The sequence below is a fragment of the Corvus kubaryi genome, unplaced genomic scaffold (assembly GCF_017639235.1).
Source record: "Corvus kubaryi isolate FWS band 111438036 unplaced genomic scaffold, C.kubaryi_AGA036_p1.0 split1-37374, whole genome shotgun sequence".
NCBI classification, from domain to species: domain Eukaryota; kingdom Metazoa; phylum Chordata; class Aves; order Passeriformes; family Corvidae; genus Corvus; species Corvus kubaryi.
In genome coordinates this window covers 1,851,584-1,864,874 of record NW_024582079.1, presented here as the reverse complement: position 1 = coordinate 1,864,874, position 13,291 = coordinate 1,851,584, and the positions used below count along the sequence as shown (strand labels likewise).

At 46.5% G+C, this 13,291-nt stretch overlaps 1 long non-coding RNA gene across 1 annotated transcript in view; it reads right to left on the bottom strand.

Annotated features, from left to right (window-relative positions):
- The window catches only part of LOC121657839, a 160,249-nt gene that overhangs the window by 112,700 nt on the left and 34,258 nt on the right, over nucleotides 1-13,291 (bottom strand). The window lies entirely within an intron of this gene.

Below are 13,291 nucleotides of genomic sequence, written 5' to 3'. Positions count from 1 at the left end.
TCCCTGACCCCACGTCAGCCGTCCAGCAGGCTCCCCCCTCCAGATGATGTCTGGACAAGCCCTCCAGGGTCCATCACAGGGTGCACCACCCCTGCAGCTCAGGGGCACATTTATGACCCATTTGGTCCCTGTCTGCTCCCATTAATCAGGAGGGAGGTGACTGCAATGCTGCTGTGGCCTCAGTGCTGTCTGCCAGTCCTCACCAGCCCCACATGCTGTGCAGCGAAGCAGGCACGTCACCCATCTCTCCAGAGGACATCTCTGGACAAGGACAGAAAGGCCCAAATGCCACATGAGGGGAAAAAAAAAGTTTAGTTAAAAACAAGGGCCCATTTTTTCCCCTGCAACTAGAATTTATCTCCCTGAGCTCAGATGATCTTTGTCTGGACCCAGACTCCAATTCTGGAGAAGTCTCAGTTCTCTCTTGACTTCGTCCCTGACATTCAAGCTTTTCAGGACCATATCAACTACTACTCGGTGCAAACATCTCCCAACTCCATTAGAGAAATAAAACAATAAAAGAGCATCTCTGATTGCATTTATGACAGTGTGGAAGCTCTTAATGCCATAATCATGTTAGCACAGGTGAACATGATCCCATGAAAGGTGTCATGTGTGCCATAGCACAGTTTTCAGGTCTTCAGGCGAGGCCCCTGGAGCTATTAGCAGCTGGCAGAAGATGACAACCTTCAGGCTTTTTCATTTCCCTGAGGAATATGATCAGTTCAGACTAAGCCCAAAGGTTGTGTTCATAAGGTCCTCCTGAGCAGAGATGTGCACCTCAGCCACGAGTGCTTCTTCTAAAATATGCAGTACACATGCATGCACATGTACAGTGTTCCTCCAAGTAATGGCCATACCTTCCTCACTTCCACCCTCAGAAACAAGGCTTTTGCTCAATTCCTTCCTAAACCTACCAGCAGCACTTTACTGTCAATATTTCGGAAAGCAATCACATCAAACAAAACCATCATATGGGTAAATACAGGAAGTTGTGGTGTTTACAGGCCTCAGGTTCTCTTAGCTGACCACCCAAAAACACCTCATGATAAATTAAGGACTCTCCTGATTTTAAATGGAGATATTATCACCTGGTAGTCATGCTCCCCTCCTCATTGTTTGAAGTACATATGGATTTTTCCCTGCATCTGTATAGAAGCATCACCCCTGGGGGTAGTGGCAGGGTTTTTAAGCCTGTGACAGATAACCATGTCCCTCCAATTTCCTGGCTAAAAGCTTCCTAAATTCATGTAGCTGAGCACTCCAGGGAGCCAACTGGATAGCAGTTTGCTTAATAAAAGTTGCCTTTATACAAACATCTAAATCCTATTTTCCAAGAACTGGCAGGGGATTTTCAGGGTGTAATCCACCTGCTGCTGACCCTCCACAGCAAAGAAACTTCTCACTTGCTGGGTGGAATTTTTTTTTCATTGGAGAGCAACACAGGCTTTTTCTGATGGTGCTGGGAGAGGGGAATGTGGGAATGGGGGAATGCCTGAGGATTGCCACAAGCAGAGGAAAAAGGTTGGGCAGTTTCTTCCATGTCTGCTGAACAGCCTGTTATCAAAGACAACAGGATAGAGAAGGGATTGCTGAAGAGGCTGCAATTCTCTGAAATTTTGCTCAGGGAAATGATTGCCATGTTCAATGTGGAAGTCTGAATCAACAGAAAGCTCTCTGAAGGACCTTGGAAAGCCCTTTTTGTTGTTTCAGAAGCAAATTCTCCTACTATCCTATCACTGTTCAGAGGATCTGAATCACTCCCAAGTAAGCCCTGGGGATTCCCAGCTGTGCTGAGACATCTCCATTCTGATGTGAAAGTGCCACTGTCTCACCCTCCTGCCACAAGGAACAGTCACCTGGGTAAAAATGAGGCTGGTATGACAGGAGTGATTAAAGCTTGGAACAAATACCCATCAATGATTCACAATATTTGAGGAAGACTTGCTCGTCTCTAGGGCCTAGAGAACCACCTTGTGCAAGGCTCCTTTTCCCAGGAAGAAATTCACAGTGGGCCTTTAAGCCTCTGAAACATACGCAATAGATTATTACCAAATGTGAGTGGAAGGGTAGCTCAGTTTAATGTCACTTTTGTATACACACAGGCTTCCATCCTTTCTTCACAGAAAGATTATCCTCCCCACAGATAGATGCTGGAAGTCATCCAAGAATTTAAGAACATTCTTTCATTCACAGGTGTTTTTGGAGCTTACAACAGCAGTGCTTATTCTGGAAGATGATGAGGGAGAGAATTGCCTTGGCCCTCCAATCAGCTTTTGCCCATTTCACATCAAATTGCTATCTGATAATACTCAGTGAAAACTGGAACACTCTAATGCAAACAGAAATGGCTCCAGCAGCCAGAAGAAACACTAATGACACAAATTAAATGGAAAGACACTGAAGCATGCAGTGCACCTTGCTGTCCTGGTGGACGAGCTGAATGTGAGCCAGCAATGTGCCCCCATGGCAAGGCAGTCAGCAGCACCACAGGCTGTGCCAGCAGGGCAGTGCCAGCAGATCAAGGCAGATGTGGTCACTCAGCACTGGTGAGACACATGTGGAGTCCTGTGTCCGGTACTGGGCTCCCCAGAACAAAAGAAACATGGATGTATTGGAGGGTGTCCAGCAAAGGGCCAGGAAAATGTCTAAGGGAGAAGGGCACTTCATGTACAAGGGAAGGCTGGGGGAGCTGGGGTTGTTCTCTGGAGAAGAGAACCCTCAGGGAGACTTTATCAATGTGTATTGATACCTGAGGGAGGAAATACAGATGGCAGGGCCAAACTCTCCTCAGTGGTGCCCAGAGTCAGGAGAAGAGGCAAAGGGCACAAACCAAAATACAATAAATCAGCACCCACCATGGCTCTTGCCTCCTCCCAAAGCAATATCCCACATGGCAGCACGATCATGGCATTGACACTGGAGAAAACATCTCCATTTCTCACCAAGCCACTTCCCTGGGCTTAGAGACAGGGATGAGAAAGTCCCCAATCACCTTGCTCAGACATCCAGGACACGAGGCTGAATTCACCAACAGAGCTTCAGCAACAACACAGAGACAGGGAGAATATCAGAACATGCATTTAGCTGCTGACAGCAGCCTAACAAATGATCACTACAAAGGCATGCAGAGCTTGTGACAGGGATGCAGGGAGTTGTTCTGGGACTGAGGGACCTTAGTTACAACAGCAGGGTGGAGAAGTGGAGCTGGAATCTATAGAAGGAAAAGAAATTATGACCTGACCGAGTGATATCTCTTCCAGAGGGACTGAGGAAGGAAAAGAAACTACAAAACTACTTAAAATTGTATCAAACACACAGAATGAGGACCATGAACTTAAAGATGTGGAAAGGTCATGTCACAAAGGAGTAGAGGTGGAAATCAAGAGAAGCAAAAATAAAACAACTGCAGTGGAGAGAGCAATGAGAGAGAGCAGGATAAAAAATGCTGGACAAGAATATTGACAAGTCCAGAATATCAATTCTGTGCTTCCTTAGCCAATAAGGTTGACACCATGGGATCTGGGGAGGATGGAGGAAGTTCAGAGATGTGATCCACAGTTCCCTCTCCTCCAGACAAAGGCCAGGGTTTGCTCACACCTATACAAATATTGCAATGACTCTGCAAACAGTTTTTACTGTCATGAGCTCCTTTAAATGGCAAAGAAACATGGTCTGTGCCATCAAGATTTTCTTTTATTTCCTCACTTATTCAGCCCCAGCAGAGCCCCACTCAGCCCAGATATGCCTCAACCCTTCTTGCAGACAAAGTGAGTGCCTACATCAAAGAGAAAGAGGGACAAGAAACCCACAACATTTTCTTCTCTGGGACAGCTGGGTTGTCTTAAAGCCAGTGTTGAGCAAATGACACAAGCTGCCTTTTCCAGCCTGAGAGATGACCTCCTCTTTCCTCTTCATCTATTTCATTAGCTCTAAATTGTTCCTGTTGCCAAGACATTTGAAAGCAAATTGCCAAAAAGCTTCAATCGCTACCCTCAACATCTGATTCCCCTACAGGACTCAGTGCCCAGTCTGATTCTCATCAAGACATGACTTGAAGGCACAACATCCTAACCAAGAAACACTGAGAGGGAGAAGCAGAACATAAGGCAGGAGATAATTCACATAAAAACGCCAGCAAGACTTAGTAGTCTATTCTTTTCATTTAGGGGCCACTTCCATATTCATCTGGACCCAAAAAATAGGCCAAGGAACAGGAAGAAGCAAAGAGGGGGTGAGCAGGGGGTGAGAACACAAGGGTCTGCTATCATCCTGTGTCAGTTTCTTTGACAGGACAAAGCTTTGGAGAGGGTTTTAGCCACAGTTGGACAAAATGCTGCCCCAGTGAATCACAACAGTGGGAAAATTAATTAGCTACTGTTAAGTCAGCTGTAAGCATGTACAGCTCTGTGAACACCCAACCTTTTATCATTTTTACTGAATCACAACACAATCTGCCACCAGAGTCTCCCCAGACCAAGGCCAGGACTGAAATAGTAGGGCCTCTGGCTGTGGGGACTGAGCTGCCACTGTGGATGTGCACAGGGAGGCCGCAGCCGCCGAGAGGAACCACTCCAGAGCCTGCTCAGAGGGATTGCTGCTTCCAGAGGAGCTTTTTGACTGGAGTAGATGCAGTGGCAGGACTGAGAGGGTGAGAGATATGCAGGGTGGAAGAGGGAGAAAGAGATGAGCTTGGGGTTGGACGGACTGTGTATTTTCAGGAGAGCCAAAGAAGTCAGAAGTGCCGTCGTACCTGCAGGTCAGACCCAGGGGACAGTAACTGAGCTGCAGGCTGGCTTTGACTTGCAAGTGCCCCAGGCTGGAGCTGAGGCAAATTTGCAGATTTGATCAGGAGATCAAAGAGAACTTGGCTCAAGCTCTTTTCAGCTAAGGGAAGAGATGTCTCTTGCCTGTGACAGCGCACTACATACTACGGACTCGAGCCTGACTACAGAATTGCCTCCTCTTCAGAAGGGACACGCAGACAGTCCTGATTTGCACTGCTTTGGGTGAGAGTCAGCTGGCTGTCCCCAGCCCTGGACTGCACAGTGCCAGGATGTGTGTGCAGTCACACATGGATGTTGCTCTACATGGAATCATTAAGGATGAAAAAGACTTCCAAGATCACTGAATCCAACCTTTATCCAAACCCTACCATGCCACTAAACCGTAACACTCAGTGCCACATCCAGTCATTTCTTGAACAGTTCCAGGGATGGTGACTCTACCACCTCTTTGGACAACTCATTCCAATGCTTAACCACCCTTCCAGTGATGAAATTCTTCCTGATGTTCAACCTGAACCTCCCCTGGCACAGCTTGACATGCATCAGAGATAGACTCACAGGATGTTATTACTGGGTTGGGAGCGGGGTCCCCAGACTTCCAGATTTTTCTTGTTGTGCTACTGAGGGCATCTAGTTGAAAGGGTTTTTTAACGCTTCCTAGGCAGGCAAAGATGGGCTTCAGTTGCCTGTGTACTTCGGCCTGCCCTGCCCCTCTCCTCCCCTTGCTGCCTCACTCTGCGGGCACCTGGGTCCTACAGCAGCGTGCAAATGTGCTGACGTGCAAAGAGCACGTTTCCCCACTGGCAGGAGCCGTGCTGGGCAATGAAAGAGTCACCCAGCAGGAGCACCAGAACCTGCCAATTACCTTGGCATGCACCGCGGGATCAAACGGGGCAGGAGCATAGCGGTAGGTACAGCAAAGCTGAGCTCTCCTGCCAGCCCCTGCTCTCCCCTCCATGCTGCCTGGTAATGAAGTCATTTTGGCCTGCAGGACACGCAGCAGATGGGCTGTCACTCAGGGGCTGTGCCCGCACCAGCCGCTCCTTGGGGTGCGAACTTATTAAGGTCGGTGTTTTACAAACGCGATCAAGGAAGCGAGCTTGAGCGGTGTTATGACAGCAATAAAAGTGTGCCCTGCTTCATCAGCACTTTGGAAAAATTAGTTTAAATGTCCTCAGTGGCAAGCAGCATTTAGCGCTGCTTAGTGCGGGAGAGGGAGGCAGGAAAAAGAGACTACACAGGGTTTTTAAAAATAAAACTCAAAGCGAGTTTGGCACAATGAGTAAATCACAAGCAACCGTCTCCCTACAGTGCCCTGCTGCATGAAACTCCTTCCTGAGATAAATCAGTGCTGTATCCAGCCAAACACTAAAGCAGTGCCAGCTCTTGCTGCATAGTGCACCTTACTCCAAGCTGTTAGAGCTCGCACCTCCACCTCTTCAGAGAATTGCAGTATCTCACCTTACACTGCACCACCAGGTTCTACAGTGCCTGATACCACTGTCTCATCATGCTTATTGTGCATCTTTTTTCCCTACTCTCAAGTCTCCACTGCAGTGCAAACTTCGTGGTGAACCTTAAAAATCAATTCCAATTATAGAACTTGATTTTCCCTTCATCCAAAATGTTTTGTTTCTAGATAGACCTTCAAATTCTGCTCCAAAGTGTGTTTTCTCTTCCTCTCCTCTTTCAAAAAAAAAAAAACTGGATCAGAGGATTTACAAATTTGTGTAAGGGTCTGGGGAAGCAGAAGACAGGAACAATATATATCCTCACCGCTTTTCTTAAAAATAACCACACAGACAAAAAAAACAATAAACTAAATAGCATCATTCAGAAAGAAAAATGCCTTGAGGCTTGAAACTAAGCAGTGCAGCCCCAAAATACCAGTTTGATTTAGCTGGGAAAAAGGGCAGCTGAAACGAAACACAAACAATTCTGCATCAGGTCTCCAGAGCATCCTTCCACAGCCACTGATCCAGCTCCCTTTCTGCAGGGAGGAGAAATCACACCCCCTTATTGACCTCCCTGTACACTCTCCCTGCCAGCCCTTATAAGTTCATGGTCTGCTGTCCCTGGGCTGCTGCTGGGCCAATTTGCATGAGGGAAACTGTAAATGTCACACTGAAACACTCACAGTGGTATTTTCCCAAAGCAAATAAAGCCTAGGACCAGCGAGCAGAAAAAATTACGCCCACAAAGCAGTCATAAATCAGACACATTCCAGGCACTTTGCAAGTTTTGTTGTCTCACAAGTTTTTGGCAGATTCGAAGGTTTTTCTTTAGACAAAGTCTAGTGTTTTCTTACTGCCCCACTGTGAAGTTAAAAACCTTATGGTACAAAGGGTGCTGTCACCCTGATAACAGAGGACAAGGGACACCTCTCTCTTGAGGTGAGAAATACAAGGTTCCCCTTCCCACTCATAGCGTAAAAGGCTGGAAAGTCCACAAAGAATCATTTGGGTTGGAAAGATCTCCAAGTTCATTGAGTCCAACCATTGATCCAGCACTGCTATGCCACCACTAAACCGTGTTCCAAGTGTCACGCACACGTCTTTTAAATCTGAGGGCTCAGTCCTGTGCAGGTGCCTGTCACAATCTCCAGAATGAAATGGGAGGTTGTTTGGAGGGCAACAGAGATGCTTTGGAATCTAAATTTGGTGAACTGAACTTGGGGTGTGAGACATCAGCTTTTGATGTGAAGTTTCCAAGGAGTGGGGAATCCCTCCTGCCCCTGCAGAACAGAACTTAGTGCCTCCTCCAAATAAAAACAATCTTCATTTTTATGGAAATTAACCAAAACTTGTCTACATGCAGCACCATTGCTGCTTAAGGACCAGCAGACTCTGCACATCAGACTCACAAATAAATAGTTCACACTAAAATTGTCAGAAACCACTTGGCCCCTGCTACAGCAGCAGAGCACACCACCTTTCTGTATTTGTTTTCCTCTCACCTTAGCCCAACACATTTGCAAAGACTGAAACTCTCTCACTGTGGCTCAGATAATGGCAAATAAGATGGGAAAAACATATATCAACGAGCCCAGTCTCTCCAGGCTACGCACAGTCAGGCAGAAAGAAAGAAGGTGTTTAATACGACCCTGGCAAGGGTCAAAACTACCTTTGATAAATCATTCACTTGCCTGGTTCCTGGGAGCTGTTCTTCCAGATCAGTGATGTTCTGGGTGAGGTTTACAGTGGATATTTTTCCCTTCTCAGTGAAAGATCAGCCAGCTCTGACAGACACAACCTGTGATGGCGCCAGCAGCAGAGACAGAGCTGAAGAGGGGGATGCACTGCAAACCACAGCCTGATGGTCTCAGGAACAGGCTGGGACAGTGCAAGGACAAGCAGGAGTGGGGCAGGATGGGTCCACCCCATCCCTCACTAGAGGGAAGATTGATTTCTCTCTATGCATCTGAGCAAGCCCAGAATGTTAAACAGCTTCTCTTCCCTCCCATTTCTTCATCAGTCTTTTTCCTCAAAAAACCCAGTTCTCATATCAGCCTTCCTTACACTGTTGTCCCAAGCTGTGTACCTAAGCTAAGAGCTCCTGAGAGCACGTGAAGGCACAGGATTAGATTTCAGCAAGCAGTGAACTGAGATTTCGATCAAGATGCTCCACTTTGTGCAGTATACAGTGCTGGATAAGTGATTTCCACAAAACCAGTCCCAAACTACAGCACATATCACAGCTGTTCCATTTGGGTAATGCTGAGCCATGCTCTACTTTTATGGCCTTTCCCTCCACAGTATTTTGGTGCCCAAGCTATAGAAACAACCCAAACCATAGGAAAGTGAATTTCAGGGTAACTGGATAGGAAAAGAACTAAAGAAGAGAGAAATATCTATGTGTGGCCTGGATGCTTCTCACCAAACCTCCAACCTTTTTTCCAGTGTGCTGGAGGGTCCCAAATGTTTGTTTTGGGGAAAAAAAACCCAACCAACAAACAATGACCAAAAAAAAAAAAAAAAAAAAACAAAACCAAACCAAAACCACCCAGGCAAAGCCAGAGAGCAATTAATCCATTCCACTTTTCTCAAAACTTCCCAGCATATAAATTTTGGCACAAACCCCCTTCATGGAGCTACTGTACTGCCTTCAGCAACCTCCTCACAACTCTAGAGACATTCAGCTGCACCAGGGCTCCTCCAGCACAAGAGCCTCTGCCAAGGAAAAATAATTTCCTCGTGTCCTTCCTCTCCCTCACTGAAACATTCCAAGTAAGCAAGAGCTTGGCCCAGAAGATGTTGCTGTGAGGAAGGAGCTCAGGCAATACAAGACTGATTCAGCAGCTTGGCACCTCACACAGAAGCACTGGGCAAACATGACCTGTATTTGTTGAGAGAGAGGAGACTCAGAGGTGACCAAGGTAAAACATAACTCTAAAGAGAATTCATGAGATGATTGAAACTATTTAGGGCTATGTCAAATGTGGGAAGCAGGTGGCATAAATACAAAAGCTCGGGAAAGGTCAAGCCTTGGAGGAACTGAGCGAGGATCTCTTCATGCAGGGAAGAACTGATCTGAAACATACTCTTGCCAGAGGCAGCAGGGAAGAAAAATCAAGTAAATAGTTTTGAAGGAATTGGAGGATGGAATTCATCTTATTTTAAGCATCAAAACACGAAGTGTGTAACCTGGGCCTGTCATCCAGGCTACCTCAACAACAGAGAGAGAGAAAGACACTTTAGAGGGCAAGTAATCCTGGCTACCTGTGAAAGCACCTGTTAGCATGGCTCCAGGAGCTGGCTCAGAGATGAGGTGAGGAAAATCCCAACCTTAATCACTGCAGAGCTCCTGAGAAGGTGACAAACATTTGCCAACATGAATTTAATGAGGTGTCTCCTTGGAGTGGCACCCCACCAAGTTTTAACAGAGACTATGTGGATGTGAGGCTGGCCATGTGCCAGCTTCAGCTAACCAGCAAAACTCAGCAAAAACAAAACAAAATGGTCTTTACTAGCCTTTAAATACCTGGGGGTTTTATTTCAAAAAAAGGAAAAAAAGATGGAAAAATACAAGGAAAGTTGATGAATGCTAATGCAATAAATGAAGAAAATATATTATCTTCGATTCCTCTTTGCCTGGATCTATAGTAATTTCAGAAGGAGATTGGATTATGAGTAAATTTCATTTTTTCCTAATAAAAGAAGAATGCTACATTTTTTTGACAAGTGTTCTTCAATATCCCACCTGGGTAGTTCTAGTAACAGGTAATAAAAATGAAATATGATAGGATTTCCAAGAAGACCCCAGCAGTTAACAAGGGAAACGATTTCACAGTTCTTCCTTAGGAAGCACCCAGATTTCCCAGGGATAACAAGAAAGTTTTAATCAGTCCCTTTGCAAGGTGTGTAGGAGAGGTTTTCAGGATGTGACTTTATACCTGTCCTAGTTGTAGCTGTTACTCAAGACGCAGCAAATTAAAATCAGAGCACTTGGCTGGATGAAAGCCAACTGCCTGTACAGCTGAGCAGCAGTGGGAAGGGCTGGAGTAGGGGATCACAGAAGGAAAGACAGAGTGGGTTTCATTAGGAGCACCACAAGCTCAGCAGCTGCAGTTGTCCCAGGTCCAATTCTTATTTTGCCTATGTAGACAAACATGGTTTTAGCTCTCCTTGACCCATGGACTGAGACTGGTTGCAGGCCCACACTGTTCCAAAGGCAGCATGGTCTTGCACAGCCCAAATTCCCTGTGAGTCCTCCATGGATTTACATGCGTACAGTGACTTTATTGGATGCCATGAAAGCTGGCTGTGAAGAAGGAACATACTTGAGATGCTTAAACAAGCCATCCTTCTATGTTTTGACTCTATACATTAAGGCATCAAGTGAAAAAATGCATCAAACCTGCTATTTCTTCTCCTGGGCCAGCTTCTGTTGGCCTTTGCATTTTGTGTGAGCTCCTCCTTTTTCAAGCACATTTCCCCCATCTTAGCAGAGCTGCCTCACCACTCAACCCCCACCACAATGAGACTGCGAAGGAGCCAGGGGGACCCTCTCTTTGCTGCTGTCTGCAGCCAACAGAACAGGAATGCTGTAGAAAGTGGCAGTGACTATGCAATGCATAAATCATGGGGACAATATTGTCTCTCCTTCCTTTGCACAGATCCCATATATCACCATGACTCAGTGCAGATCTCCCAGTGGAGACTAATTCCAACTTTTAATGCACTTTCCATCTGATTCCTCCTGACAACAGATGGGTCGCTGTCCTGAGATATTGCATTTTCAAAACAATATATTAAGAACCTCTGTGTTTCAGAACAATTTGGTTTGGGGACCCACTACTAATCCCGTTTTAGTGGTTTGAGTTACACATTTTACCACTGACAAGACAAAACCCCTTCAGTCCAATGGCCATCATCTCTTTGCTTCTCCTCTACTTTTTCTGGTTTTTTCACCCATCTTCCTGGATGTGATAAATCATGTAAATTTAATTTAGAGATTATACCCCTGGCTTTGGAGGCAGACAAGGTTAGCTCTCTGCTTGCGGCCTATAGCCCACTAATCTTATTATAAAAGTCCTCCATTCCCACTTGGCTGGAACTGCTGTTGGGGAGTGGAGGGAGAGCAATATCTATTCTATAAAGTATTTTGGATTTTCGTTGGACACTTGCAGATGGCATCCTGGCCACTGTCCAAACTCATGCTGCTGCATAAGGATAAATCCTGGAGGTTTTCACAAGCCCACTGTATTACAAGCTTTATCTCAGCAGTACGAACCTGGTGCTACCATTTCCAAACCTTTCCCAGCCTCTCTAATCAGTTATAAATTTCTTTCAGCTCCACTTTTCCAAAGACTGAGCAGCTCCTAAGTCCATAGCACTTCCTCCTTGTGCACATTTGCTGCCTCCTTTCTGTATGACTGGAGGCCAACACTCCTTCCCTAAAGAACTATCAGATCTGCAGAGGACATGCAAGAAACAGGGGAATTTCTGATATCTACAAAAAGCGTCATTCCTTGCCTTTAAGGAGTTTTTGGCCCCAGGCTGAGGGTTACAAGCACTGACCAAGTACTTTATCCATGCAATCTGTCCTTCATCTATAAATTCCCTTTCTAAGGAAACTTGTAGCACCAGCAGGGGATTAAAATCAGTTGTTTCATGGGCATTCCGGGTGGTTGTCTTTCATCTCCTTTCCTAATATTTCTGTTAGGCTTGGATAGTTTTTATTGGCTTTTTTCTCTTTGCTCTTTCTCACGCCTGAGCAGTTCTTGGCTTCAGCAGGCACAGAAACAGCAGTTTTATGACATGCATTTTTTAATGTATCAAAACATGTTCTTTTGATCCATTTTTTAAAAAGCAAACTCTGCTCAGCAAAGGTTAATAAGTTTCCCACATCAGCTGGATGTAAGAGAGGTCCAGATGTTGCTGAGAATCAAAACTCTCATCTTCAGATGTCTGCGGGGCAAAACCAGAACCTTCTCAGATATCGCCTAAGCCACAAGAAATTGCTGGACCCTTATTGGGGTTTTAGGAGCTCTCCTGTTTGGTTTTTTTGTTTGGTTTTTTTCTGTTAAAGGAATTTTCCCCCATACATGTTGCTAGGGGGAACAAATGACTAAGTACTTAAGAAAAACAAAAGAGCTGCCTGCTCTTTTTGTTTCACCTGGGTGTGTGGGCAGTCGGTCTGGTCTTGGAGAGAGGAGTCGGCTTTCTTTGGCTGCTTTTCCTCTCTACTGGAGAAGCCCCAGGATCCCCAGCCCGCCTTCCCTGCCCCAGTCGGAGCCGGGCTGTGGCCGCCCTGCCCCGCCACCGCTTGGAGCCTTCGCTGCGTTGTAGCCGTGCTCGCCCTGCCTGCCCAGACCTCTGGGGGGGGTCCCCGTTTGGATACATCTCGTCTGCCACCCAGGATTTGTGCTCATCCCTGCCATTCCAGCCCACCGTTCCAGCCTGCTGTTCCCGAGGGTCCGGCCGGACACTGGGATCGGCTGCCCAGGGGTTTGTGAAGCCTTTGTTCCATCCCTTCCCGGGATCCCGGGGCACCAGTGCCGCGTGCTCCCCGAGCTCGCTCCGGAGCGCCCCCTGCAGCCGCGGGGGAACCATCGCACCTGCCCTGCTCACCGGGAGCCGCCAGCGCCCCTGCCGGCTGCGAGCGGAACTGCACCCGAGGGGAAAGGGCCCGACAGCCGAGAAGGCTGGGACTGGGTTTGTGATTGTTTGCTGTCACTGCCATAGTTATTGCTGTTTGTTTGACTGGTTATGCACAGATAGATATATAATAGTAAAGAACTGTTATTCCTATTTCCCACATCTTTGCCTAAAAGCCCCCTTGATTTCAAAATTATAATAACTCGGAGGGAAGGGGGTTGCATCTGCCATTCCAAGGGAGGCTTCTGCCTTCCTTAGCGGACACCTGTCTTTCAAACCAAGACAACCCTCTAAGAGCTGGCCCAGAGTGTTCTTTAGTGCTGACAGTTTGGTACATCTGAGAGAAGTTTCTATGAAGTTAGGACAGTTATAGCAGCTGCCCAGAGAATTCACACTAGCAGGTTT